This window comes from Chamaea fasciata, unplaced genomic scaffold (assembly GCF_029207755.1).
Source record: "Chamaea fasciata isolate MVZ Bird 193981 ecotype frontalis unplaced genomic scaffold, bChaFas1.0.hap1 SCAF_7, whole genome shotgun sequence".
NCBI classification, from domain to species: domain Eukaryota; kingdom Metazoa; phylum Chordata; class Aves; order Passeriformes; family Sylviidae; genus Chamaea; species Chamaea fasciata.
In genome coordinates, this window is record NW_027094092.1 from 50,176,454 (window position 1) to 50,201,820 (window position 25,367).

A 25,367-nucleotide genomic window follows, 5' to 3' on the forward strand; every position below is an offset into this window, starting at 1 on the left:
AGATGATTTGGGAGAAGTCAAAAATGCTGGCTGAATGATTGCAGCTCCTGAAACACCAAGAAACTTAGAAAACCCCAAAGAGGCTTTTAAATTTGTAAGGCAAAGAGAAGCAACAAAAAGGACACTCAACCCCACCAGATAATTATTAATAAAAAAAATAAATAGGTCAAAACATCCATAGATGGTGGTGGGTAGGAAGAGAAGTCTAGAATAGCCTTCCAAGGAACTGCAGTGGCAGCAAAACTCCTGTCAAAAGGGCATAGTAAATTGATCAGCATAAGTTGGGTTGATTTTGGCTGGATTCCAGGTCCCACAAACTGCTCTGTTGCTTCCCCTTCTCATCTGAAAAAGGGACAGAAAATATTATGGAAAAAACTCATAAATTGAGATAAGGCAGTTTAGTAAAGTAAAAGTCAATGACTGTGCTTCCACAATCAAAGAAAAAAACAAACATTTTATTCTCTACCTCACATCAGCAAGAGATATCCGGCCACTTCCCAGGCAGCAGGGCTGTGGCACATTTAATTAGATTTCCCACTCCCAGCCTACTGGCAGAGCTGGGGGTTGGAATGTTGGAGACACAGCATTGATGCTGCTGGAGCATTCCTCAGCAGTAGCCAAAACACTACTGTTGATCACTTTTCTAGCTACAAATGCAAAGGACTGCACTTGAGGACTGGGGCTATGGAGAAAAATAATTGTTTGAGAAAAATCTCAGCCAGACCCAATGCACAGTGCAAAACGCACTAAGGCACAATGATATGAACTTCAAAGGTATTATTGGTATCAGAGCCCTTAGGGTAAAACCTCACTAATGACAGGATTACCCTGGTCAGAAACCAGATTGAAGACTCCTGAAAAAAGAAAAGCAGTAAGGAGCAAATAGCTCTCCATAGAAGTTCAAGAAAGTAAAGCATGCTTCCTCACAGAAGTCTTCAGTGGTATTGGAATGAGAAACACCAGCTCACAAACACAAACCCCCCTGCAAGAGAAGTAAGGTTGCAGAGTTCTCCTGGATGAAGATCAGTGCAATGCGAGCCTGGCGATCACAAAGGCTCTCTCTTCTCTTATCCAGAAAGGATGTGGCAATTCAGATTATAAAAAAGATACAGAATCAGAATCAAAGCAGGAACCTGGGAAGAGATATTTGCAATGTGTTCATTGCTCCATATGTTCCCAGGAATTTCAAACACCCTGCCACATATTTTACACTACATAATGTGACATCTTTCATTAATGGAAGGCCAAGTCTCATTCATTTTGCTCATGTGACTTAGCAGGAACTGTTCTATTTATTGATACATGAAAAGTTTGGCCTCATAAATTACCAGAGAAGAGATCAACAGGTCTGCATTTTGCTTTCTGCAGCCTGCTCTAGGATTGCACCAGGCTGAGAACTGAGTCACTAGTCACAAGGAAGGTGACTTGCAAAGTCACATTTCTTCAGAAAGAAAAAAAATAAAACGCTTTTATTTTTGAAATAAAATAAAACTTTGAAAAAAACTCAAACACATGAATTCATTATATGAGTGCTAGGATTTCTACAGATTTCTGTTAAGTATTTCACCATTTACAATCATGAGAGACGTTATCTCTGTGTGAGTATGGCATGTATTTTATCTCTTTTATATAATTTTGTTCCACAAAACACCAATATGGTATTGCTGAAGGTTTCTTCAGAGAATCTTATGACCATTAAAACATTACAGATCAAGTTTATGCTGTTAAAAGATATGAACTCAACCTTACGTTAATCTAGAGTTTTTACCAATTCCTAGAAACCATGGCAGGAATTAGACAGATGAAACCTGACTCCTCTTTACTTAGATTTTCATGGAAAACACTTTTCATTACTAGAACAGGTCCTAGAACCACTTTTTTTTCCCAAAGATACCAAGGTCAAATCACAATAAATGTTTAATCATCAGTATTGATTTTTCTTTTTCAAATACAATCCATAATATTCCTTCTAGTTAAAAAAGTAAGAGAGTGAGATTTTGAATAATATGCATTTATGACCATTTAATATCTCCAGATCTAATAAAATAATGATAACTTTTCTTAAGCAATATTATGCATGCTAGGTACAGTCACTGGTCCATTCCATGTTGAGACAGAGGACACCACAATTACTTCTATATCTAACTATATTTGAAATTTAAACTCAAAAGAATTGGCAATATTAAGCATGCATAATCAAGGTTTAAATGTTACAGGTATAAGTGTTGGAAGCATATTTTTCTTCTCCCAGAACTTCTGTAATATTCTTAAATAAATCTTTACTAGGTATATCTGTTTGGTGGCATAATGTTGATTGAAAAAGCTCTGGACACATTTGATTCACAGTCACATTTTCGCTACAGTTAAATACTCCTCATCTCTCTTTTAAAAAAAATATTAGTACAATAAGGATTATTGAATTCAACTTCTCTTTTTTTTTTTTTCTTTTTTTTTTTCTTTTTTTTTTTGTCCTGGTTCAAAGCCTGCTGAGATTTGTCTTCAAAAAGAAGTAACTCAGTGACAAATCCAAATATGGTTGGTCTGTTCTTTTCTGAAGAATCACTAAGGAGTTCAATTAAACATACTGCAATCAAAGAGAGATGTCAACTCTCTTCAAGGACTTGAAGTGAGGAATTTTGTTTCCTTGTTTTTCTTTTTACTAAGACTGTAATTTTCAGAGGCATCTGATTTAAAATGAGAGTTTTTGTTTGCCAGGTTCAAAAAAAAATTACATCAGGGAAGGGGGAAGGATTCTCAATGGGTGTAAATTAACAAAGTTGATTTAAAGTTGAAGGAGGAATGTTCATTTATATCAACTGTCATTCTGACACAAGCTGTATATATTTTAACTGGGAAACATTCACAGTTTTACAAATTATTCCATTTTATATCTTACGTTTTTCATGATTAACAGAGTCGTCTCATATAATAGAAGCTGCTGTTTTTCTTCTTGAAGAATATTTTGTTAAAAGCATCACAAGGGAAAAAAAATCTTGATATAAGGAGTTAACTTTATTTCCTTAATTATTATTACAGAATCCAGCAGCAATAAGGTATTTTGAAACTACATTGTCCAAATAATATTAATATGGAAAGGTGGGAAATGAACATCAAGTTACTCAAAATCAACACTGTCCAGGCAGAAACTTGCATCTCAGAAAATAAATTACTTGTAAAACTAAATGTCTATGTGAAATATTAAAGTTTAAAACCATTCGGTATTACCCATTTTAAATACAGTCACCCAACTTATGCTGCTTCTTCTCCAACCATATCTGAAAGTGAGCAGGCACATTGCATCAATCAAAAGAAAACTGCAGTGAGAAAAATAATCCCCCATCAAAGCAAAATACATAAATACATAAATAAAGCCAGTGTTACATAAAATATCAGCAGTACTGGAAAGTATTTAAATGAGTGTTTAAAAACTTAGGGGTATTTTTCTCTTCCTCCTTCTGCCTCTCCCCAGTCCCTCCCCAGTCTGGGCTTGTTTTATTTGGTGCTTAAAGAGTTTGGTATATTACGCAAATATTTATGGACTTGACTTTAACCAAAATCCTGTTCACAGCTGCACCTGAGAGTTACTCCAGCCTTGGATTGGAGGAACTCTTGGGGATCAGCAAATTGTTTGCACAGCCACGGACAGGGAATTAAAAATCTTGTTGAATCAGGATTAGCAGTCTGCATGAGGAGGAGGAGGAGAGCTCATTTCCATAAGCTCTTCATCTCCCAGGCTGCTTCTCAACCCTCTATGGCCTGCAGACATGTGTGACCCAAAAATAGGGAAGGGGGGGGGGGGGGGAGGGAAATGTGTATGATTGAGGGAGAAAAAGTGGAAATAAAGAAAGAAGAGGCTTTTGCAATGACTACAACTTCGTTTTTTCTGCTGAGCAGGGTCTGAGCCACCTTCCTGCCCTTTCAGGTAGACTCAAACTTCCACAATTGGAAGTACATAACAGTGTCAAGACAGATCCCGACAGTACTGCTAAACTTTTGTTCCTGCCTCAAGTAGTGTTGCCAGGTTAAACTTTGTGGGGCCTTTTTTATTTCTGCCTTCTGATTAATGGTAGAAGAGCTGTGCCTGCTGTGTGAAGTCCCACATCTCACATCTGCTGAGCCACCTACCTAGCTAAGCCTCCTAAGGTCTGGGCAAAAGCATGCTCTCTGATCATTAGGGGCCCTTAGCTGCTTGCTATTTGCATGGGCATCAACAGCATTTAAATCCAAACCAAAATACACCACTGTGGTATGTATGGGTGTCTTTCACACAAGATGAATAGATAAAGCTGGCTGAAGTTAACAAACTATTCAATGACTTAGAGTTGTCCTAAATTTGTAGAGATCTTGCAGTGTAGTCATGTGAACTGCATTTCCTCATTAAGAACAGGAGCACAAGGTCTCTTACTCAACAGAGTAAAATACAACTGCCCACCACTGTCAGGAAGTGTATTCAGTAAAACCTGAGGCTGGGATGGCTGTAGGGTCTCCATTTCTAACTCAAATTCCTTCATGACCACAGCCACCACTGCCACTGCTTCCTCTGTGACTATAATCAGGGTGGTTGAAGGGCAAAAAGTTTATTTTGAAACAAATCAAACCACGGGCAGATGAAAATGTACATATTTGAAATATAAATATTTGAATTCTATTGATTATGAGAAAAAAAGAAGCACAATGTAACAAAGATAAGCATTACAAAATCAACTCAAAATTACTGTGGACATGTGTGTAAAGCCAGACAAAAGCAAATCATGCTTTTCACACCAAGATTTTTCTTGTGTTTAGACTTGCTATCCCAGAAGAGCCAACTGAACAACTCCTTCAGCATTAATTGGCAGCTATATAGCTAAATCTCTACCATATTCTGTGGACCAGAGCATGTCCCTCTCTGTGACAGCTCACCCATTGATGGATCTTCTAACAACTGCAATTGTAGAATTGAAAGTAGAAATCAATTTCTGAAGAGCTCAAAAGAAAAATCACATGTCCCTGCTACGTGGTCACTTCAATCAACCACCCTTTTATACACTGCATTAGAAACTTAAGCTAGAATTTGAATAGCTCAGGTTTATTGACTTTGTCAGTCTCATTTTTAGTCACTAGACTAGCCTGAAATTTTTGAATGAAAAATGTGCACAAATTTGGCCCATTTTCAAAACTTGATTTTTTTTAATACTGCTAAAGCCCATTAATGTACTTACGATTTGACAGACAACTTTTTTTTTTTTCTGAAGTCTTTCTTTCCTCTTTCCTGCCCCGTAGAAGCTGCTTTTTTATGTTCCTAAAGTGCTCATTTGAAGTGATCTTTTCCATCACACTTCCCCTGCTGCTGCCAACACTTACACATTTGAAGTCCATCTGGGTTATGACTCTATATGATTTTAAGCACTTCTGCAATGTTCTTGCTCCTAGACTGAAAAGACCCTTAAAATCACTGAGGAAATCCTCATGACCTTTTAAATTGCAACTGCATGTCCAGGCTGTCACAAAGGTCACTAGGCTGTGTTACACTCTATCTAGCATACAACCCTCCCAGATCTAGATACTCCCACATGTGCTGTCCCGGATCTGATGGCTTTTACTGGTTGGAGACATTGAGACCCTGGTCATCAGGCCCACAGGAGAGTGCCAACACTAAGGACACATCCCAGATATTCCCACCGAAGATGCTGCTGCCAGTCTTTCCACATTACATATTGCTGCCCTACTTCTCCTTTCAACTGTTGCAGCATCTGCTATACCCAAACCTAAGGAGGAATTTTAAGATTGGTGTCTGTCATTTCTTCAGTAGGAAATTCTTAGTTCTCATTCTCCTTTACACTGTTCTAACCTTTTTGCGTGTATCATTATGTTCTTTTTTGTGGCATAAAGTTCCTGAATTACAGGAGCGATAGTTATAACTCCTCTTTTTTTGTACTTTACTTCATGTCCCAAATCTCTGGTTTCCTTCTGAAATCTCACCTCTTCAAACCTACTAACCAACAACAGGCTACGTTCCCCAACACCACCTCCACCATAGCACCCATTCAGACTGGCCTTCCCAGCAATAAGTGGAAACTGCCTCTTCCCCCTCACTCACTGCAGAGAGAGCTCAGTTTCAAGCTTTGGTTTGCCTGATGCTGCTCAGGGAATATCCACAGATGTAGATCACACCTTCTCCCTCCTACATCGTCACTGCTCCTCCAGCTGCAGCAGACACACAGCAGAGTGGCTGAGACTCAGTGTCTGTCAGTGACTGCACTGAACCCTAACAGCTGATGAACCCAAAAGTTTTTCATGCAGTCCATATTGTTTTCTCGCAAAGGTGACAGGGACATTGCTCACAGTCATACCAAAAATAGATAAATTGATACATACTGCAGAGTGGGCTACATATCCTCAGTACGTTTTTGCAGACATTTTTTTTCTTTTGTTGTCTTTAGGACTGGTGCAGTGGCACATTACATTAGTGCAAACTGGTGCTGATGCTCAGAGGCTGTGCCCACTCTGTCAGTATTCAAAATATTACTGCAATCTGCAAGTAAGCAATAAGATATGACAAGGAGTGTGATACTGTAACATAACAATGTACCTCCAGGGACACCTGTGAGGGAGGAGGTGAAACTGAGTGTATTCAAATGCCCAAGGTATGATTTTTATCTCAAACCATAATGTAATAAGATGTGATAATAAAAAGGCACAGGGCTGAAACAAACCATGTCTTTTTTAGAATGTCAACCTGGTATGCTGTAAAAATTCTTGTGTGATTTCCTGCCTTCTAAATAGTATGTTTAAAGAATTATCTGAGATAATTTACATTACTGTGTTTCTTTTTAAAAAATCCATTAGCCATGGTAGGCCTAGATTCCTCATGTGGCTTCTGCTTCAAGAATCACTTATGCATCCTATATTATTTTGCCAATATATAAAAAACCCCGACATGGGAGAAATTGGCTCAATCCTTTGTTTCATTTTAAACCTAAGGGATTTAGAAGCACAAGAAGAAAAATGCAATACTCAACTAGTTCTCTACTTTCATAACAAGTCCACTCCTTTCTTGATGATATTTTGCAAGTGTGTCACTAACACAGGTACTACACGTGCAATCAAATCCTCCCATGCCATAAAAAAATTAAATCTGCTTAAGCAAAACTAAAACACAGTAGCGTACAAACTCCTTGGGGACAATTTCAAGGGAAACCATGCTCCATAATTTTAAGTTTTTGTGTACCTACAAAACAAATCTGGGGTTCCTGGTTGACAGAAAGTTGGATATGAGTCAGCAGTGCCCTGGCATCCAGGAGAGCCAAGAGTGTCCTGGGGTGCATCAGGCCCTGCATGGTCAGCTGGGCAAGGGAGGGGATTGTCCTGCTCTGCTCTGCTCTGCTCTGCACTGGCCTCACCTCGAGTGCTGGGAGCAGGTTTAGGTGGCACAATATAAGAAAGATAATAAGATATTAGAGTGTGTCCATATACCCTAGGATTCTGTGAAATCATACGTATAAAATAATTTTCAAATAAGTCATAATGAGAAGATGCTGTCAGAAGACTTGAAAGGTGGAAAGCTCTTAGTGACCTGCTACCAAGTAACCTCAGTTCTCAGTGACTTGAGAACCCAGAGCAGACATCATGACCATTGTTACACGGTCAGGTAACTTAGGACATAATACCTTGAAGAGCAGATGAAAGCTCCTGCAGTCAGAGCTCTTCTATCAAATCTCAGAAATGTTTATTTTCAAATTTTAATTCAAGTGTTCTCAATATAATCCAGTGCTATTTTAGACAAAAAAATAATATTATTCAACTGAATGGACATCATCACAAATATTTGTTTTACCAGTACAGCAAGCCTTAGTCTTTACCCTCTCCAAAATATGCCGTTGATTGTATTTCATGAAAAGAGAACTTTCATACAAATACAGTCCAGCCACTAGCAAGAGATTTAATCTAATTGTTGGGTAGAAAATAACTATTGCAGGTCTTATTATGATTATATGCAGTACTTATTGAAGCATTGAGTTCCCATTGAGATGAAATCTCTCAGCTCCAGAAATATTCTGCATCTGTTACTGGCCATTCCCGACACCATTTTTAAGCATATCTGCCCCTGAATATTTCCCATGAACAGTTAAGTCCTGTTGACTTCAGAGGTAGAACCCACAGGCATGAAGCTTGAGACAAAGTCATAATTTGGAGCTGCTGTTATTTCTTCTAGTCAGTTGTAGTGGTTTGAAAGCAAAACAAATGAGAGGTTCTAAGTCAGAGATACAATTTAATAGGAAGAAAGGAAAGAAAGTAAAATAAAATAGATGCAATAATACAAAAGACTACTGACAGAGTCAGAATACAACTTGAGCAGAGGGATGGAAGCAGTCCAGATGAGGTGGTCTTCCTGAAGCAGTGATCCTGTAGAAAGGTCTGGTAGCCCTGGTCCTCTGGGAATTCAGTGGGTAAGGGCCCCCTGTACTGTCCTAAACCCCAGATTATATCCAGGTGAGAATGCTTGGTTCCTCCCCCTGGGCGAGGCATCTCACAATGGGATGATGAGTCATGCAGGGGGTCCTTGATGTCCCATTAAACAGAGATAACTCCCAGAGGGAGTTATCTATGAGTCACGGGCAAGGCATTTGATGGGCTATTAACAGAAGATAACAGCCCAGAGGGAGGGGGTCTGGGAAAACACCGCCGCACCTGGATTCAACAGTTCATGAAGATGGTGATAGAATACTTTGTGCACATCCTATACTACAACCCAGGACACCAGTACTGAATGATGCTGATCTATTTGAGATCAGTGGGATAGGCTCTACTGTCCGTATTTGTGGCCCCTCCAAATGTTCACATGCATTGCTCTCCTTGCTCTCTAGTCTAGGTAAGTCTCTAAGTACTTGTTCAAAGCGAATGTTTATTTCTCTGTTGTCTTCCCCTTACAGGGAGTCTGTTACCACAAGTTCAGCAGAGCAGGGATATGTTTTCCTCAGATGGGAGAACCATTTGGGGAAGAGCAGCCAGTTTGTGCCTTAGTGCATGGTAACATTACTTCAAGTCAGAAACAAAGTTGTGTTTCCCATAGACTGTACTATAGCAAATGACAAAAGGAGAAATAATACAAAGGTTTGGGCTATTCTTCTCCATTAAAGGCCTTGTATAATTTCCACAGTAATATCCCCAGCACTATACCTGATTTCAAATTGAGATAATTGCATTTTACCAACCTGAATATCTGTCCTGGAGCTTAGTTGGATAGATTAGGGTTTTTTGCTATCAGAATTTGAACGTTGTTTAGGGACGCAATCTGCTTTTAAAAAAATTTTTGTTCTGCTCTTCAGGGTTGCATAGCAATTCAGATACTGAAATGGTTAATATTAGAACACTACATATAAATAAATAAAGGAATTTCAGGAGTGGTTGAAGTGATTCCTATACACATGCACACACATGACCCTTCAAGATGAGATGCAGTATATGAGACACTACTCTGTAAGACACTGAGATGTTATTATGCATCGTATGGAGGATGCTATATAAAATATTAATGTCTTTCATTAAAATTACTCTTAATGTCAATATGTAGTGTGACTGTGCCATGATTTCTTATGTTAGTAGGTGCTTTACTAGAAGTTATAACTTCACATTATTCAACCACAATAGTCTCTGTAGTAAATGTATTGTCTCTGTTATCAACTTACTTTTGCCCCATGAAAAACCATTGCTATGGTGATGAGTATTTTATGGTACAGTATTCGCCTAATTATAAAACTGTTCCCTACCAGAAGCGCTAATATTATCTGCAGCAGCAAAATCCATTTTCAAAATTAAAATATATGCAAATAATTGATCCATAACCCTCATAACAGTAGTTTTATTGATAATTATTTCTGTGTATTAAAAATGTTCACAGCAAATGTAAAAGCTATTGCAATGGGTGTTTAAGAGACCTTATTTCTATAACTCTAAGGCAATTTATACCTTTTTTATTTTCTGGTGGACTGTATGATGTTAAAGTGAAAAAGTTACAATAGAAATAAAATTATTCTGATTGTCTATGAAGCATAATATCATGCAAAAGAAAAATGCAAGATCTGGGTTCATTAAGCATATATTTGTAAATAGCATCATCCCTTGAAAGATGACACATTTAGTTCTCTGACTTTATTACCAGTTCCATGAGGCTCAATGTTTTTCTTCAAATTATTATGATTATTATATTCAGTCTGAGAATTTGACACCTGCTGTTTCAAAACTTGATCGCAAATGTTTCAGAATATACATCAGATAGTACATATGAGAGAAAAAAACTCAGACTACAATAATGTAGGAAGATTTAAAAAAAAAAAAAAAAGCCAAAATTGTTCTTCCCCATAAGTAAAATCAGTCAAAACAGTTATCTAGAGTATGAAGAGAACGTTAGGTGCATTTAAATTAATATAATGAAATTTATAATGGGATGCTAAGAAGAAAGAAAAGATCCTACTAGCAGAGGATATAATTTTGGTTGAATCCCATAACAAACTGTCTGTAGGAAAACAATACTAACAGGGATACAACTGAGAGTAGGACGGTTAAGCACACAAGACCAGAAATGCTTGAATTACGAAGAATGGAAGATCATTAAATAATGAGGGGTAAGAACAATGTGTGTAATATTGTACTTTATTTTTCATTCATTATTTTAGTGATAAAAAGACAGGGTATCTGATATAGTTTAATATCTACTGTGTTACAATAAGCATAATAGTAATGTTTAACCTGAGTCTCTATCTTTTATTTCTTTTTATCTTAGTTTATTCTTCTTTTCTTCATATTTATAAGTGGCTGGCTTAATAATTGTACTGTTAACTTTGCACTGTATTTCTGAGATGCTTGCTTATAATGAAAGCTTCAATACATAAATCAAAATAATGGAGAGCATTGTATTGATGATTATTCAAATAACATCATCCATTAATAGCCTGTGCATCCTGTAGGTTAAGCAGTGTTTCATTTTGATAAAGCAATTAGATGTGATCTTAACTTTGAGCATGCACTGAAGTCTGTCTGCAATCACATAAATATTTAGGCATATGCTTCAGCTGGAATGAAGTGCATATGTAGGGTTAAACAGATGCTTTGCTGAGGCACAGATTCTAAAAGTGTGAGCCTGATCCTTGATCTATTGAAGGCTTTCAACTCTGTTGGATGTTAGTTCTTTTATTATGTGTAAAGCTGTCCAGGGAGGATGAGATACTGACCCTAAAATGAATAACAGTACATTCAGCCAATGTTTTTGCTCATGTCTGCTTTGAATAGAGATGGAATAAAATTAATGTCTGAAATCTGCCTTATTTGAGAAAAGAAGTAAAAAAGGTCAAAACTGGGGGGCCTGCACTTAGATATAATATCAGTTTCTGTCTTTTATCTAAAGGTTATTGATGTCAGATACAGGTAAGAGCTGATTCTAGATTACTTTGGTTTTTATTTACTTAAGGTGTTTTGCAATGCCTTGTATTTCTGCTGCACAAAGACTGGGGCTTGCATAATTTCTTTGAGAAAACAAAAATAGAAGGGACTCCTGTGTAATCAGGTCCAGTTTATGGCTAATGGCAGCAACCAGGTCATATAGTTCTGATAATAAATTTATCAAGCTCTTTGTTTAAACCCATTAGATTTTTTTTTTTTACCCTTCATTGCTCCTATCTGAAAAGTGTTCCAGAACTTCAGTCCTCTGATAGTCATAAATCTTCGCTTTCTGTCCTAGATGTGTTTACAACCAATTTATACCCATTTGATCTTATGCCAACATTGTCTTGGATTTTAACCCCTCTCTAGTTGAAAAAAACATAATAAAATTTTAAATGAGAAAAGGGAATTATATTGTTGAAAATTTGTAATGCTGACACTGTTAAAATATGGAAAATAGAAAATACTCTCTGATTTTGGGGTACTTTTACTCACTTTTAGAAGTAACCATCAAAATCTCAAACAAACAGAGTTTGATTTTTCTTTTGAAAAACAGATGTTAAAGTTTTGACACTCCTGAATAATAAACAACCAAACATCTATCCCTATACTTAATCACTCCTAAATAAAGAAATAGCTGCATTATCTTCTTTCTAGCCTTACTTAGCAGTTATTTTGAAAGGACACTGGTCAAACCACCGCTCTCTGGGGGCAGCCTTTGTTTCTCACAGACAGAAGACTCAGGAAACTAGCTTCCAAAATATTCAAGGTTTCTGGATTGTACCAGTTTAAGGCTATTTGCACAAAAGCCATTGTTCTAAAGGCAAACACTGGGGGTTTTTTTGCTATCACTGAAACAGGAATTTTCATGGAAGAGAGTTTTGATGACAAAAATGGGGGATTGGTAGGTTTTTTTCAGGGGTCTGGGGGTTCTTTTTTTGTTTTAAGAAAAGTAACACTAACACCTTATTCTCCTGCTTAGGTTAGGCACTTTATTCTCCTGCTTAGGTTAGGCACTATCATTGGTCCTCTTCCCAGATTGTGGAGCTCTTCTGTCATTTATAGCCTTGGCAGAGTATTCACAGAATATAGCTACAGCCCAGGGCAGAAGAGGAAATATTTTCCAAGAGGCTTCTGCTTCTTCTTTTCAAAGAGACTGAACAGGCTACCTGCAGATGATCATCTTTCTTTTGATTACTGAAATATAAATATAAATTTATTTATTTATATATATATATATATATATATATATATACTTACAGATATAGATAATTTTCAATGCACTATGAATGCAGCAATATCAGATTTTTGTTTAAGACAGTAAACACATATAATGAATTTTCACAGTATTCAAAGTAATAGTATTGTAAATATTTTCTCTAATTACAAATCCCATTTATAGGTTTTCATTTAAAATACATAAATCTTGTAGAAAGATGAAGACTTGAAAACAGAAAAAAGGATAGAGCCTTGAAAAATGTGAATATTGAAAGCATAAAATTATTTTATACTTGAATATCTGCACTTCACTAGTCTTTTTCCAAAGTAAATAAGGTCATGGAAAAAAAAACCCACCACATGGCAGCTTGAAACATTCACTAAGAACTTAGCTTCTTGGACCATCAATACCATGGTTTCCTGAAAGTGAAGATTTTGTGTTGGAAATACTTGTGTCCAACTTTGTTGAAGTTAAGAACATATACATTTAATAATTGTTGAAAGGACCTGATAAGACATTGTCAATCTTCAAGGATACCTTCAAGATAAATATTCTTGCCGCACTGAATTCTTCCCTCTCTTTTCAGGCTGGTAATAAATCTTGTAAAGTCAGTTCTACTTTCAAAGCATAGGAAAGGGTTTAAAAATATCCCATAAATAAGCAGAATTAAAAATGCTAGTGCCCAATCGTATTGATTTCACTTAGAGTTGAGGGCACTCAGCACCTTGCAGGAGGCTCTTGCAGCATCAGACGATCAGGCCCTTATGCAGAAGGAAATCTTTCATTGATTGCTCTTAACTATAAATGGTGTCATTTCAGAAGAAGCAGCACAGAATGTCAAATGTGTGACACATTTTTTAGGCCCACTCTTGCAAACATTTATGCACAGGGGAGCATGTACACAGGTGAGACAACTTGATGAGGTCTACCAGGCACAGGGAGGCAGGAGCCACTCTCCCTTGGCTGCCCTAGGCAGAGCTGTGCAACCAACAGACAGATTTTCCTCACTCCCTCATTCTCCTCTATGAGCCACTTTGAAGGGGTGCAAAGATTTACTCCCTTATAAGTGTTCTCAGAAATGTTTCCTCTCCCTCCCCTTTCTAAGTAACTTCATACACTTTATTTCCTTTCAGTGAACTTTCCAATACGCCAGCACCTGTCCCTTTAATATAGCACACAGGGTTCTTTCCCTCCATACTGTACATTATCCTCATTAACACATATCAGTCAAAAGCACTGTTAATTAAACTGGCAAGATGATTACACACGCCTCCATGTGCCCCCTCAGAGCATCCGCTTGCCAAGATTTTTTCCTCCCTCATCTAAAGTAGGTGGAGAAAGCCCTGAGTAAACCAGAATTTAATATTTAGAAAAAAAGATCCCAGTACATTGTTTTCTTGGAGTAAAATGGCTTACACATTATCACCACTGTCCCAAATAAATAAATGCAACACTGACACCAGTCTGTAAAACTAACACATGCATATTTGATCCATACAGGCACTGTGTGTTATGATGTTTCCTTTCAAAGCTCCTCTCCAGATAGAAGACTCAAGACACGGGCATTAAAGTCTGGACTAATGAGAAAGTCATAAAGAATTGATTAAAGCTGGGCAAACCCAACAGGTTAAGGAGATTGGGGTGTTTAATTTTCTTTATCCCTTTTTTTTTTTCTTTTTTTATCATTGTAAAAATCTGAATTATTTTCCAGGTTTTCTATTCACTTCCACTTGTATGTGACATTTTCACAAGGAAATTCATTGGCTTCCAGCAAATATTTCCAGAGCATTTCAAAAGTTATAACCATTTTTGCCACATTGCCACAAAACTCTTTAGAGAGTTTGCAATTCTGTAATGTGCTTTGGATCAAGCTCTCTTCAAGAATACTATTGGAATGACAGGGCTGGAGGGTACAGTAGTGGAGTATAAATAAAGGCAGGCAGTGGTGATCCCTGAAGCAAAGATAATGTACTTTTCTCATACACATACACAGACCTGGTAGCTACAACATAAGCCATCCAAACATTTACCTAGCAGAATGCAGTCCTAAGAAGCTGTAAGAAAATACTGTCTTGCAAGGAAGGAGATGAATTTGCAGAAATCTATCATTGAGACTAAAGAAATGTTTACTCCATAGCAGAACATGAGGACCTAAGCTCCTGAGAAGTGGGACTGGTATTCAGCTGACTGCTAATACCTTATTCTCTGGTACAAGAGATGTCCTTGAATGATGAAGAGAAAAATATAGTGTAGATAAACAGCAGTTTTGCAACTGATTTTTTTCTTCTCCGATATCAGAAGAGGTCAAGATTTTGAAAATTATTGTGAACAGATGAAAAATTAGGGGAAAGAGAAGTGTAAGTGAGAAAGATGGGATTTGCTCAAATTATTTTGAATTGTTTTGTTCCGAACTGTCTCTTGGAAGCTAAAAGGTGGTTTCACATGTAAATAAATACTGACATCTGGGAAAAAAAAAAAAAGAAAAGAAAAAAAAAAAGAAGAGAAAAAAAAAAAAAGAAGAGAGATTTCTTTTTAGAAACGAAATTCATAAAACTACCATGTTCAACAAATATTTCCTAGTTTGACTATTCCACTATTTTCAGTGGAAAAATTTGTAAAAAGTCTTGATGTGTTGTATGGGACTTTGACACATGATTCAACAATATTAAACCTACCTTGGCAGAAAGGAAAAGAGACACTCTTTATAAAAGTTTTCAGGCTGACCATACACAGATCAGTAAGAATTCTCTTCTTTTCTTTGAACTTCAGCCACATTTAGCTGAAGATAGTAAGACTCTCCTTGTGTGACATAAAGCAATTTTTCCATCAAAAGTCCTCACATATACAATCCAGAGGGGTCACATCCTACTTGTTGTTTCAGAGGCTGGCATAAATATCTGTATATAATTCTAGAAGATCAGCAACATTTAATAAGTTATTATTATTTTTAAATGGGAAATGGTTATTAAAATTAACCATAATGTATTAACATTATTAACATTTTAATATTAATCATTATTAAAATTTAATAATTTATTTTTATTTTAAAAGTGAATTCTGATCACTTAAGTTTAAAATTTTTTTGCTAGCACTATTTGCTAGCTATGTTCCAAGCTCTAGAATTCAGCTAAATTTCAGTAATCCAGCTTAGAGAAAAGAGGAGAGGGCACTATGTGCCCACAAAAACATACATGCACACTCATACATGGATATTGAAAGATTTCATCATACACAAAGAAGATAATCAAAAACCTCTCACCCAGACAGATTATAGCTTTGCTCCAGGACAAAATTTACAGCTTCTTTTTTCTGCTGCTTTAAATTGAGATGCCTGACTCAAAGGCTGTGTTGTACTGGGCACACCTTCTCAGAGTGACTTTGGTTATTTTCGGAGTGGAGGCAGAGTATGCCAACCATCCCTTCCAGTACTGTCCTTGAAGTCCCAGTCTTGATATTTGCAGTCTATTTGCAAGCAGCAGGCATGCACTGCAAGCACTGCTGGACCCAATTCCACGCCCTTTGAAGTCAACAGTAATTTAGACATTGGGTTCAGTAGACACCTATGATGGAAGGTGGCTTGATATTGCAGTTCAGTTAGTGCTGTCACTTGTTACAGAAGCTGGGCTAAAATTTACCACCTGGGCTTTCCTCTCCTTCCGTATGATCCCTCCACATCAGTTCTAAAATATTTTAATGCTATATTTATTACTCAGTGGAGCATTTTGGATCTGTAAAAATGACAGGGAAGCACATGGATATCACTAGCATCAGTTTTTATGTCTCACTAGCCATGATGAAGACAACATTTTCCTCGGTAATTAGGGAAAGAAATGTGCTAAAAATTTAAAGACCTGTTTTGATGAAGCAACTTTGTGCTATCTGGCTTGTACAAAAGGGACCAACTGTGGCCCTGTATGACAAATAAAAAACTCATCTCACCAAGGACAACCTAAATCTCAGGTGAACACTGATAGAAGTCACTCAGCAGATAAAAGAAGAGTAGAGAGGAGCTGATTTCTTCATCATAAATCCTCCTTGGGCTTGTGTGTGTGTGTTGTGCAACAACCACCACCTTAAGAACAAGGTGACAGGACTCACACCATTGAGAAACACAGACTCATGTAAACAGGAGTAGCTCTCTTTTCCATGGCTTTTTCTTATACCCTACAAGCCAAATGTCCCTACAATAATTTTTTTCACTCATGCCAAATAAACCCCTCTGATGATCACCAGCAGGTAAAGATGATGTTTGTTGTGGTTATGTTAGACCAGTCAATGGTTTGGATTGTTGTCAATAAACCACTGCTTCAGGACACACAGCATGAATAGGAAAAACAAGCTAAAGGCCATAGTGATAGTTCACAGGAAGGAATGGAAGTAACAGGTCTAATATAAACATGGATCTCACTGAAAGTGACTTATAGTTCCCTAAAGTATGCTACAAGAGATATAAGTCTTAACCTCAGCAATTATCCTTCCCTCAAAATCTACTATTAAAATGTTTACATGATCAAAAAAGCCTCTTAGTATATCTGAATTACAGTTGGGGAAAAAAAGGGGAAAGGAAAATGTACTAATCCAACCAAACAGGAATATTCCAATGACTTCCAAGGAAAGCACATTGAAAAGTAGTTTTGGAAACATGACAGAGTGATAGGAAAGGACTTCAGGCATATAGGCCATATCTACCATCTGTTAGATTTTCCAGTTTTACAGGGCTTGAAAAAGGCACTCGCCCACTTGCAGTAATGAGTGAGAAACAGTCTCTGAGGAGAACAGGCAGCATCGGGGTGAACTTCACAAGACTGTGTCTGCTTCCTTGAAATGCTCAGAGGCTACTGCTAAAGAAACAGATCAAGTCTGGGTTGGTGGAAGAGACTTCCCACCACTCTAAGCATGAATATCATGTTACTAGTAGAAAATGACTGTGCAAATTAGCCAACAGATGGAATTCAAGAATACTCTATTCTTTTTTTCTGAAACATCCAGTCCCAGGAGATGTTAAAGACAGGGCGTTAGGACTGCTGGGTCACCAATCTGATTTATTATGGCAGTCACCTTCCTTCAAATGATTTGAAGACACGCTAACACACACTCGCTGCAACAACTATGTTCGGGTTCTGAGTGAGCCAGCAGAAAAGAATTTTTTTCTAGAAATCTTGGGAAACTGAATTCTTTTAGTCAAAAAGTAATGGGATAGAAGTGCTATCTTTCATTTTTAAGCACGTGACAAAATCCTGCAATGTTGGTCACACACCCAAGACCATAATTTAGTGACAAAATCATATCACTCAAAGACAGAAAAGTATGTCCATTGTTTGCTTCCTCAGCTATTTTTCACTCAGACACTGGCTGAAGAGTGCCAGACTCGGAACTGTGTGATACCTTCCTTATAATAACAGTATAGACAGGGATGGAGAAAAGCCAAAAGGTTTCTCATGGAACTGGAACCTGCAATATAGAGGACTAATTTTCTTTGAACTTTCCATTAAGGATCAGTTGACAGTCGCTTGGCTGAATTTAAACTATGTGAGCTGTACACTTCAAGTATTTATGATCTTTTCAGCCACAGCCAGGCACATGGTTTGAACAGTGAATGTAACTAACCATTGGAAACTGCGAGATGGAGCAGATTTTCCATCACATGAACTTCTTCCATCAGTGTAGTCAGTGTTTCCCATGCCTCCTACTCAGTCAAAAAATAAGGGTTTGATGCAGAATAATCCTTCCAGAGAAGTTCTCTGGCTTATATAAGCCCTTTATGGTTATTCTTGTCTTGCAACCCATGCTGTGTCTTGCATACTGAACTATTTGCTTGAAGGTAGACTGAGTTTGACCATTCTGTATAGAGGTGTTCACACCTTTATCTCCTCTCTTCTGGAAAGTTATTTGCTAGAAAGTATTAGAATTGAAAAGGGCACTCAGTCACTCCAGAAGGAATAAATGAAAATAAAATTGGGTGAAATTCACAAAACCAGTCTAGTTTTATAAAGCACTCCAAATTTTCATAAATCAGAGATTCAGAACAGCATCTTAGTTTTGACCTCCGTGAGATTTGAACTTATCACCACTATTGGTTCTTCCCTTGTATATCCTCCCTATTGAAGAGACATGGAAAATTATTCAAAACCACCAGGTGGTCCCACAGTCAGAAAAATTACCAATTTCTCTCAGTCTTCAAGTGTTTTACTCCCTGTTCTCCTGACTGTCTTTACTGTTCTTAAAAGAAACTGGCATATGACGTCATAATTTGGAATTAATTTCTATGTCCTCTGCAACTTAAATGGCTGAATCACTTTTGGTACATTGGTTAGGTGGAGTCCCTCCTTACTGAACCTGCCAGCTCTCAATCTCATGCAATTATCTGTTATGAATATAAAGGCACCTACAGACATAGATTTTTTTTCCCCATTGTATGCACACAGACATTTTTACTGTAGAGTGACTAATATCTCCAGATCATTTAAATATTTTTCAGTCAGTATATTCATAACTATAACTAAATTTGTGCATTAAATTACATTGGGTTTTTTCCAGAAAGCAGCCTTGCAGTTTTCATGACAGACAGAAATAAAAGGCAATGAAATTATGCTGATTTTTAAACATAATTTTCCAGTAGTTTAAGAAGAATAAGTTTTTCATTTTAAAAAGCCAGCAGGATCAGCAGGCAACTAAGTTCTGTTTTAGTTGAAAATCAGTGGGAGGGAATATAAAGCCATATTTTTTTTCCTAAACGGAACTGGAGCAGCAGCAAAGCTAACAAGTTGTAATCAGCCAAGATTTTTTTTTTTTTAACATATCACAAAAAAGGTACTTTTTAAAAATCCATAGTGCCCTGGTGCAATATAACAAAGCATATTTGCTTCAAGTATTTATTCTTGCAGTAGAATGCACAAGAAAGAAACAGCTCAGGGAAGATAGGAGAGGGGATTGTAATATCCAAGTATAATTGGGGTTCTTCATTTATATTTACGAAACCCTCAATAACCATCTATCTTATGCTGCATCCCTCCCAAAATATAAATTATAAGAAAGCATCCCTCTGATGATAGGTGAATACTCACCAGCCTAATGTCAAGAAAACAAACAAAAGATCCTTCCAGCTCTCAGCTCAGCCTTTCTCAGTAGAGTGGAAATAGTGAAGTGGGTTTTTCAGTTTGATGCAAAGGTTAAAAAATCAGATCAATGGTAAACCAACTGTAAGAGAGAGCTCTGGAGAAATCATTACTAAAGATTGTCCTGCTAACCTCCCTTTCCACAAATGTCTCCATTGACTTTACTGGGCTTTGGAGCACACCCAGAATGATTTGTTGCCCACTGCTCTGTCAGCTGAAGAGAGAAAATCTCTCAAATAGGCAAATCCAAGGCCACTAGGGCTCCAGGGACTAATGCCAATAATGTGCACCAGCCAGAAATTTGCTGCCTGCCAGGACACAACCACTGAAAAGACATGTTTAAGCAGAAACCAAATTCTGCACTGAACTTTTGCTTCTGTTTCCAAATGGTCTCTAAGGCTATATAACTTTCTCTTTTACAGGAATTAAGAGTTACAGTGGCTGGTACAAGCATCAGAAACTAAAAGAGATTTTGGCTCAGAGTAAAGGTTCAGGCATTGCTGTTTCCTAGGCTGCACTGCCGTCTTAAAGAACAATGCTCAGATGTGCAGATGGAAAGCTGAACAACCCTATTTCTTGTCCCTACCTATCATAAAGATTTTTAAATATATTTAAATATATAAATATATATATATACAAATATATATCTAGGAGAATTATATATGATCACAAACCAAATGGTCAGATATTTCTCTAAATATACATCAGACTGAAACAAATTATAGGCTGAAGACACTTGCTGTGAGCTCTAGAAAGAGGCAGAGGAATAAAACTGAGACTTATTTGACAGTTTAGCAGTAAAATTAAAGGGATACAAATCTAAAACACTTTTAGGATGTTAAGTAACAGGGTAATGAACAGGTTTTTGATTTTCGTGAAAAATTCCTTGAAAAACTTCTTCATGTGGTTTATCTTTGGGTTTTACTGCATACTGCTTTGAGAACTCTCCATGATACAAAAGGTGGAGGATTCCTGAAAGGTGCTGAATTTATATACAGCAGTATTTCACCCATGGTACCAATACAGTAAACGGTTGACACATCACCCTTCATTGCAACATTAGCACCATCATGCCTTCACTGGATGGGTTCTGATCCAGACCAAAATTTTACTGTCTTACAACCTTTTATTGAAAAACTGATCCATTTGCTTATAAAAACAGCACGTCACAAAACTGTGAATCTCTCTGAATCAGATTAAGTATTTCTGCTCAAGTCCATTTTAAATTTAAATTGGTGCCAAACAATGTGAATATTCTTCCCAAATTTGTCTCTAGCAGAAAATTACCTGACTTTCTGGAACACCACTGATAAATTTTAGAACATAATCACTTTCAAAAGAAAGGCAAGATTATCAAAGATTTCTATTGTTATGTTATAGCCACAAAGAGGTCAAGAAAGACAGATGTCATCCAGATTTGCTATTTGATTGCAGCTGTTCTATAGTCTGGGGAATAATTGGCGTGTAAAAGAGCATTAAACTATAGGCACTCTGATTCCCTCACTCTGACAATAGCATTTCACATCATTAAGGTGGAAGGATGACCTGCATGACTGACCAAACCAAGCCTCAGGTCACTTCAATAATTAAAAAGATAGGTAAGATCAATAACAGCAAACAGTAGCACTTTGCAGCACAATGACTGGTTACACATAGTATAACTAGCAGTAACAACCTCATATTTATTAAGGCTGGGTGAAATTAGAAAGAGGAAGAGAAAACACAGTCATGTGCTGCTGTATACATTTGTTTTCTGGCCATCAATATCTAGCTTGCTATGGAATTTCAGTGACTCATTGATTGAATGTGGAGATGTGTAATCAGCACACAGATTTTATTTAAGCATTGATCTTTCAGTCAAAAGCCCCATAGCAACTCTCCTCAAGAATTTCTGACTTGTAAGGCCAGGCACTATGACTAATATAGACTGTGCTTTGTTCTACACACATGTGGATGATCAAGCAGACATCAAGACACCTCTTTAGACAAAATGGGGTTCAGTACTCTGAGTTTTTGGTTTTGGTGTTTGGTTTTTTTTGGGTTTTGGTTTTGTTTTTTTTTTTTTTGAGGAGGGGAATATAATGTTTAAATAAAATTTTTTCAGAGCATTAAAACCCTGTTTCTCTTCTTGTGAACAGTCTTCTCTCCACCCGAAGTATCATTGGCTATTCTTGATATTAAATATCAACAAGATCATGGGTTCAGTGTTAAATTGATACAAGACTTTGATTCTTCATGATTATGCAAAAATGCAGACAGCCTAATAGGATGGAGGAAATCTCTCATTGCATACTTGGGCTTAAAAAGAAATCCAAATTGAAAATATCTCATTGAATATTTTTTTAATCTTAAAATTAGGTTTCTTAAAAATAAAACCCAGAAGGATTATTTTGACAATATTTAGAATGTATAGATGCATTAAAAAAAGCAAACGCTAATTTTACATACCCCACAGTCGGCCCTCCTAGGCTTACATCCACTGGCTGTGTGTATCATTACATCTACATCAGCTGGTGTAGATTCCAATACTGTGACTGCACTGGTTTTTACCAGCTGAATCTCTTTCCCCATGTTTGTAGAAGGCAGTTTAGTGGGCTGTGCCAGGAAACTGGAGTCAGTGGGTGACACATCAACCTACTTGTCCTGGGGGAAAATTTCTACCTTTTACCCTGTTTTCAGAGCCTGTGTTTAACCTGTTGGAGTTGTCATGACAATAACCTTTTGCCATTAATTTAAACTGGGTTTTAAGTTGCTTGTTGTTCAGCAAAAACATCATTGTAGACGTGTAAATGATACCCCTCAAACTTTAGCCTTTGTTGGCTGACACACCTCTTGAAACACAGTACACAGCAAAACTGGATCAAGATTAGAGACCATAACTGGTGATAACTGTCAGTGTTATTATCTTAATAAACTTTCTGTACTTGATTAGCCTGGATAAAGAAGATATAGATCAGCCATGATAGCTGCAAAACTACAGATAAGCTGGTCATCCTTTCAAGAAAAAAATGCCCATCTGTTCTGAGATTGTAATCAAGGACCCTCTGCTGATATTTAGTCTATTCCTACATGGCCTCTAGCTAATTAAATACTAAGATGAAATCCATTGTTAATGCTTTTTCTTTTCATTTAACTCACTTCATTGTACCCACTCTGTGCTTTTTTAAAGATCACAGCGTACTAAAATCCTTATAGAAGGCTGTAAAAGCCACTTATACCTAGTTGCCTCATACAGTTGAAGGGTTTAGGAGCAGCAGGGTTTATAACTCACGGCTCTTTGGTGAGAACAAGAAATGTACAGCAAGAAATTCCCTATAACAAATCCAAATTCACATAATTCCATATATCAGGGGGCTGTAGTTAATGTACAAATTTCCATCTGTTTTGTTTGGGTTTGGGACTTTTTTTCCCCCAAATACTGCTTTTAATGTTCCTACTCTGGGCTCCTTTCTGGTTGATTTTGTGGGGTTCTGTTTTAGAACTTTAGGAGTTGTGGGGTTTGGTTTCTTTATTTGCAAAGTTGAAAAAACCCTAGCAACATGTTACTCATCCGGGAGTGTGAATGAATAAAATTTAGGACTGAAAAGGATTAGGTGTGGAGGCGATTCTCTGCCAACATTCTCTACTTTGTAGAGATATATTTTAATGGATTATGGAAAAGCAGCAACCTTTCCTCATTAAGATTTCTGGTAGTACTGCTATAGTATTGCTTCTCCTCAGTTCTTCCATCATGGCGTTACTTCTGACAATGTCTAAATATATAATTTTTTCCCATTATTTTTTTTAGAATTCAATCAGTCTTCTTGATTATCTGAAGTGAGTTTTCAATTTGCAGCACACAGAACTATTAGTAGCTTATATGCCCTTTTGATCAGCTAGAGTCTGTTGTGCTTTGAACTCAGAAATTTTGTAAGGTATACCTTTTTTATATCAGCTGTTATGAAAGTATCTTCTTGCTGTATTTATTCAATGCTATATGTTGACCATTTATTCATTCATTGATGGACTGCCTTCAGCCTAGATTTTAACCTTAAAACATTTGGTCCACAGGTCTTTTTCAAGTTCCAATGAACAGATTAAACACTTATTTTTCCACAGGAGGAAAGCAGCATCAAATGTTGCATTTTTTATATTACTTACATTGTTTACTTGCATTACCACTACAACCTCTGCTGTGAATACAGCTCTTTTCCACTGTAACTTAGCTCTTCTGCATGGTGTTATACCTCCACTTTCTGAGATACTAGCTGACTTTGTTATGGGGTGATTTTAACAAAGCTGTTCTGAGTGATCAAGGACCCGTGGTATTGCAACGTTCTGCCACTTCCAGCTTCTCTGTGTTGACCAAGAATATCTTTCTTTCAAGATTTATTCCATTAATTTATTTCAAAATTACACTAGGAACTTCTGTGTTTGTCACACTAGATTTTTTCCAGCCACTAATATGATCACAAACAAGTTTCATATCCATTTTAACATCCCTCATTGCAGTAGTTTATCAGGTCACACTTTCAAACAGCTGTCTGTAGCATGTATTGCAACTTAACTTCTAGCTGTGCTTTTCTACTCTACTTCTCTCTCTTTTTCAGTTTCCATGGCTCTTCTTTATCTCAGCTCCTGCTATGCCAGGTGTCCTCTCCACATTAGTTCCAGACCTTCCAGGCATATGTGTTTCTGTGTCCCCATCCTTCTTCAGGGAGGAGGTAAAAATAAAAAAAATAAAAAAGAAAAAGAAAAAAAGAAAAAAAGGGGGAAAAAAGCAATTTCCATGCAAGCCTTTGTACACTATTTTATCTTAGCCCTACAGGCAAGCAGACTTCTAACATAGCTTTAGGAGCTTCTTGTGTGCACCTTCTCTCTAGAACTTCTCCCGCTTCCACAGTGGTGAACCCAAGTGTAAGATAAGCATGCTTTCTTTGTTCCTATCCTGATTTCTCCTACTGCATTTTTTTTCATGCCTCTTTTCTTCTTACACCAATTTTCCCTGTAATTTTAATCCACTGTCTCAAACCCACCAACAAATTTCACACAGTTCAGATTAATTCATTAGCATCTGTGCAATCATACTAACGTAAATTCATCTTAAAACATCAGAACCTTCTACATTATAGAAATCTTAGTAATTTCTGAGTTCTAATGCAACATTTTTTATGATATTATTCATGAGATTTATCTTGACAGAGAACAAAAGAACAAGGCAATGACCATATATCGTTCTAAGGACTTAAGTTTTGTTAAGTGTCAAGAAATATAGAGGAAATCCAGGCAAAATATAGCATTATTTCAAGTACCAAGTGGTGATGAGCAAATTTTACTATCAGATGTGTCCAGTTGCTGCTGAGCAGCTTAGTTTATCTCAAGCAATGGGTGTTAGGTCATGTCAGAGCACTGAAGACAAATGGAACCTCCTATTTCTATTCCTCCGTACATTCAGTCACTCCCATTGCTATTTTCAAATCAGTGACAAATATCCCTCAATAGACTTTTTTCTGCAAGGATCAAAAGCCATCCCTTCTTTCCTAAGCACACTTGCATACAGCTCTTTTCCATTGCCTGACAAAAGCCATCACTGGCACCAGTGCCAAGCATTTGGGAATAATTCTGCCTGCAGATAC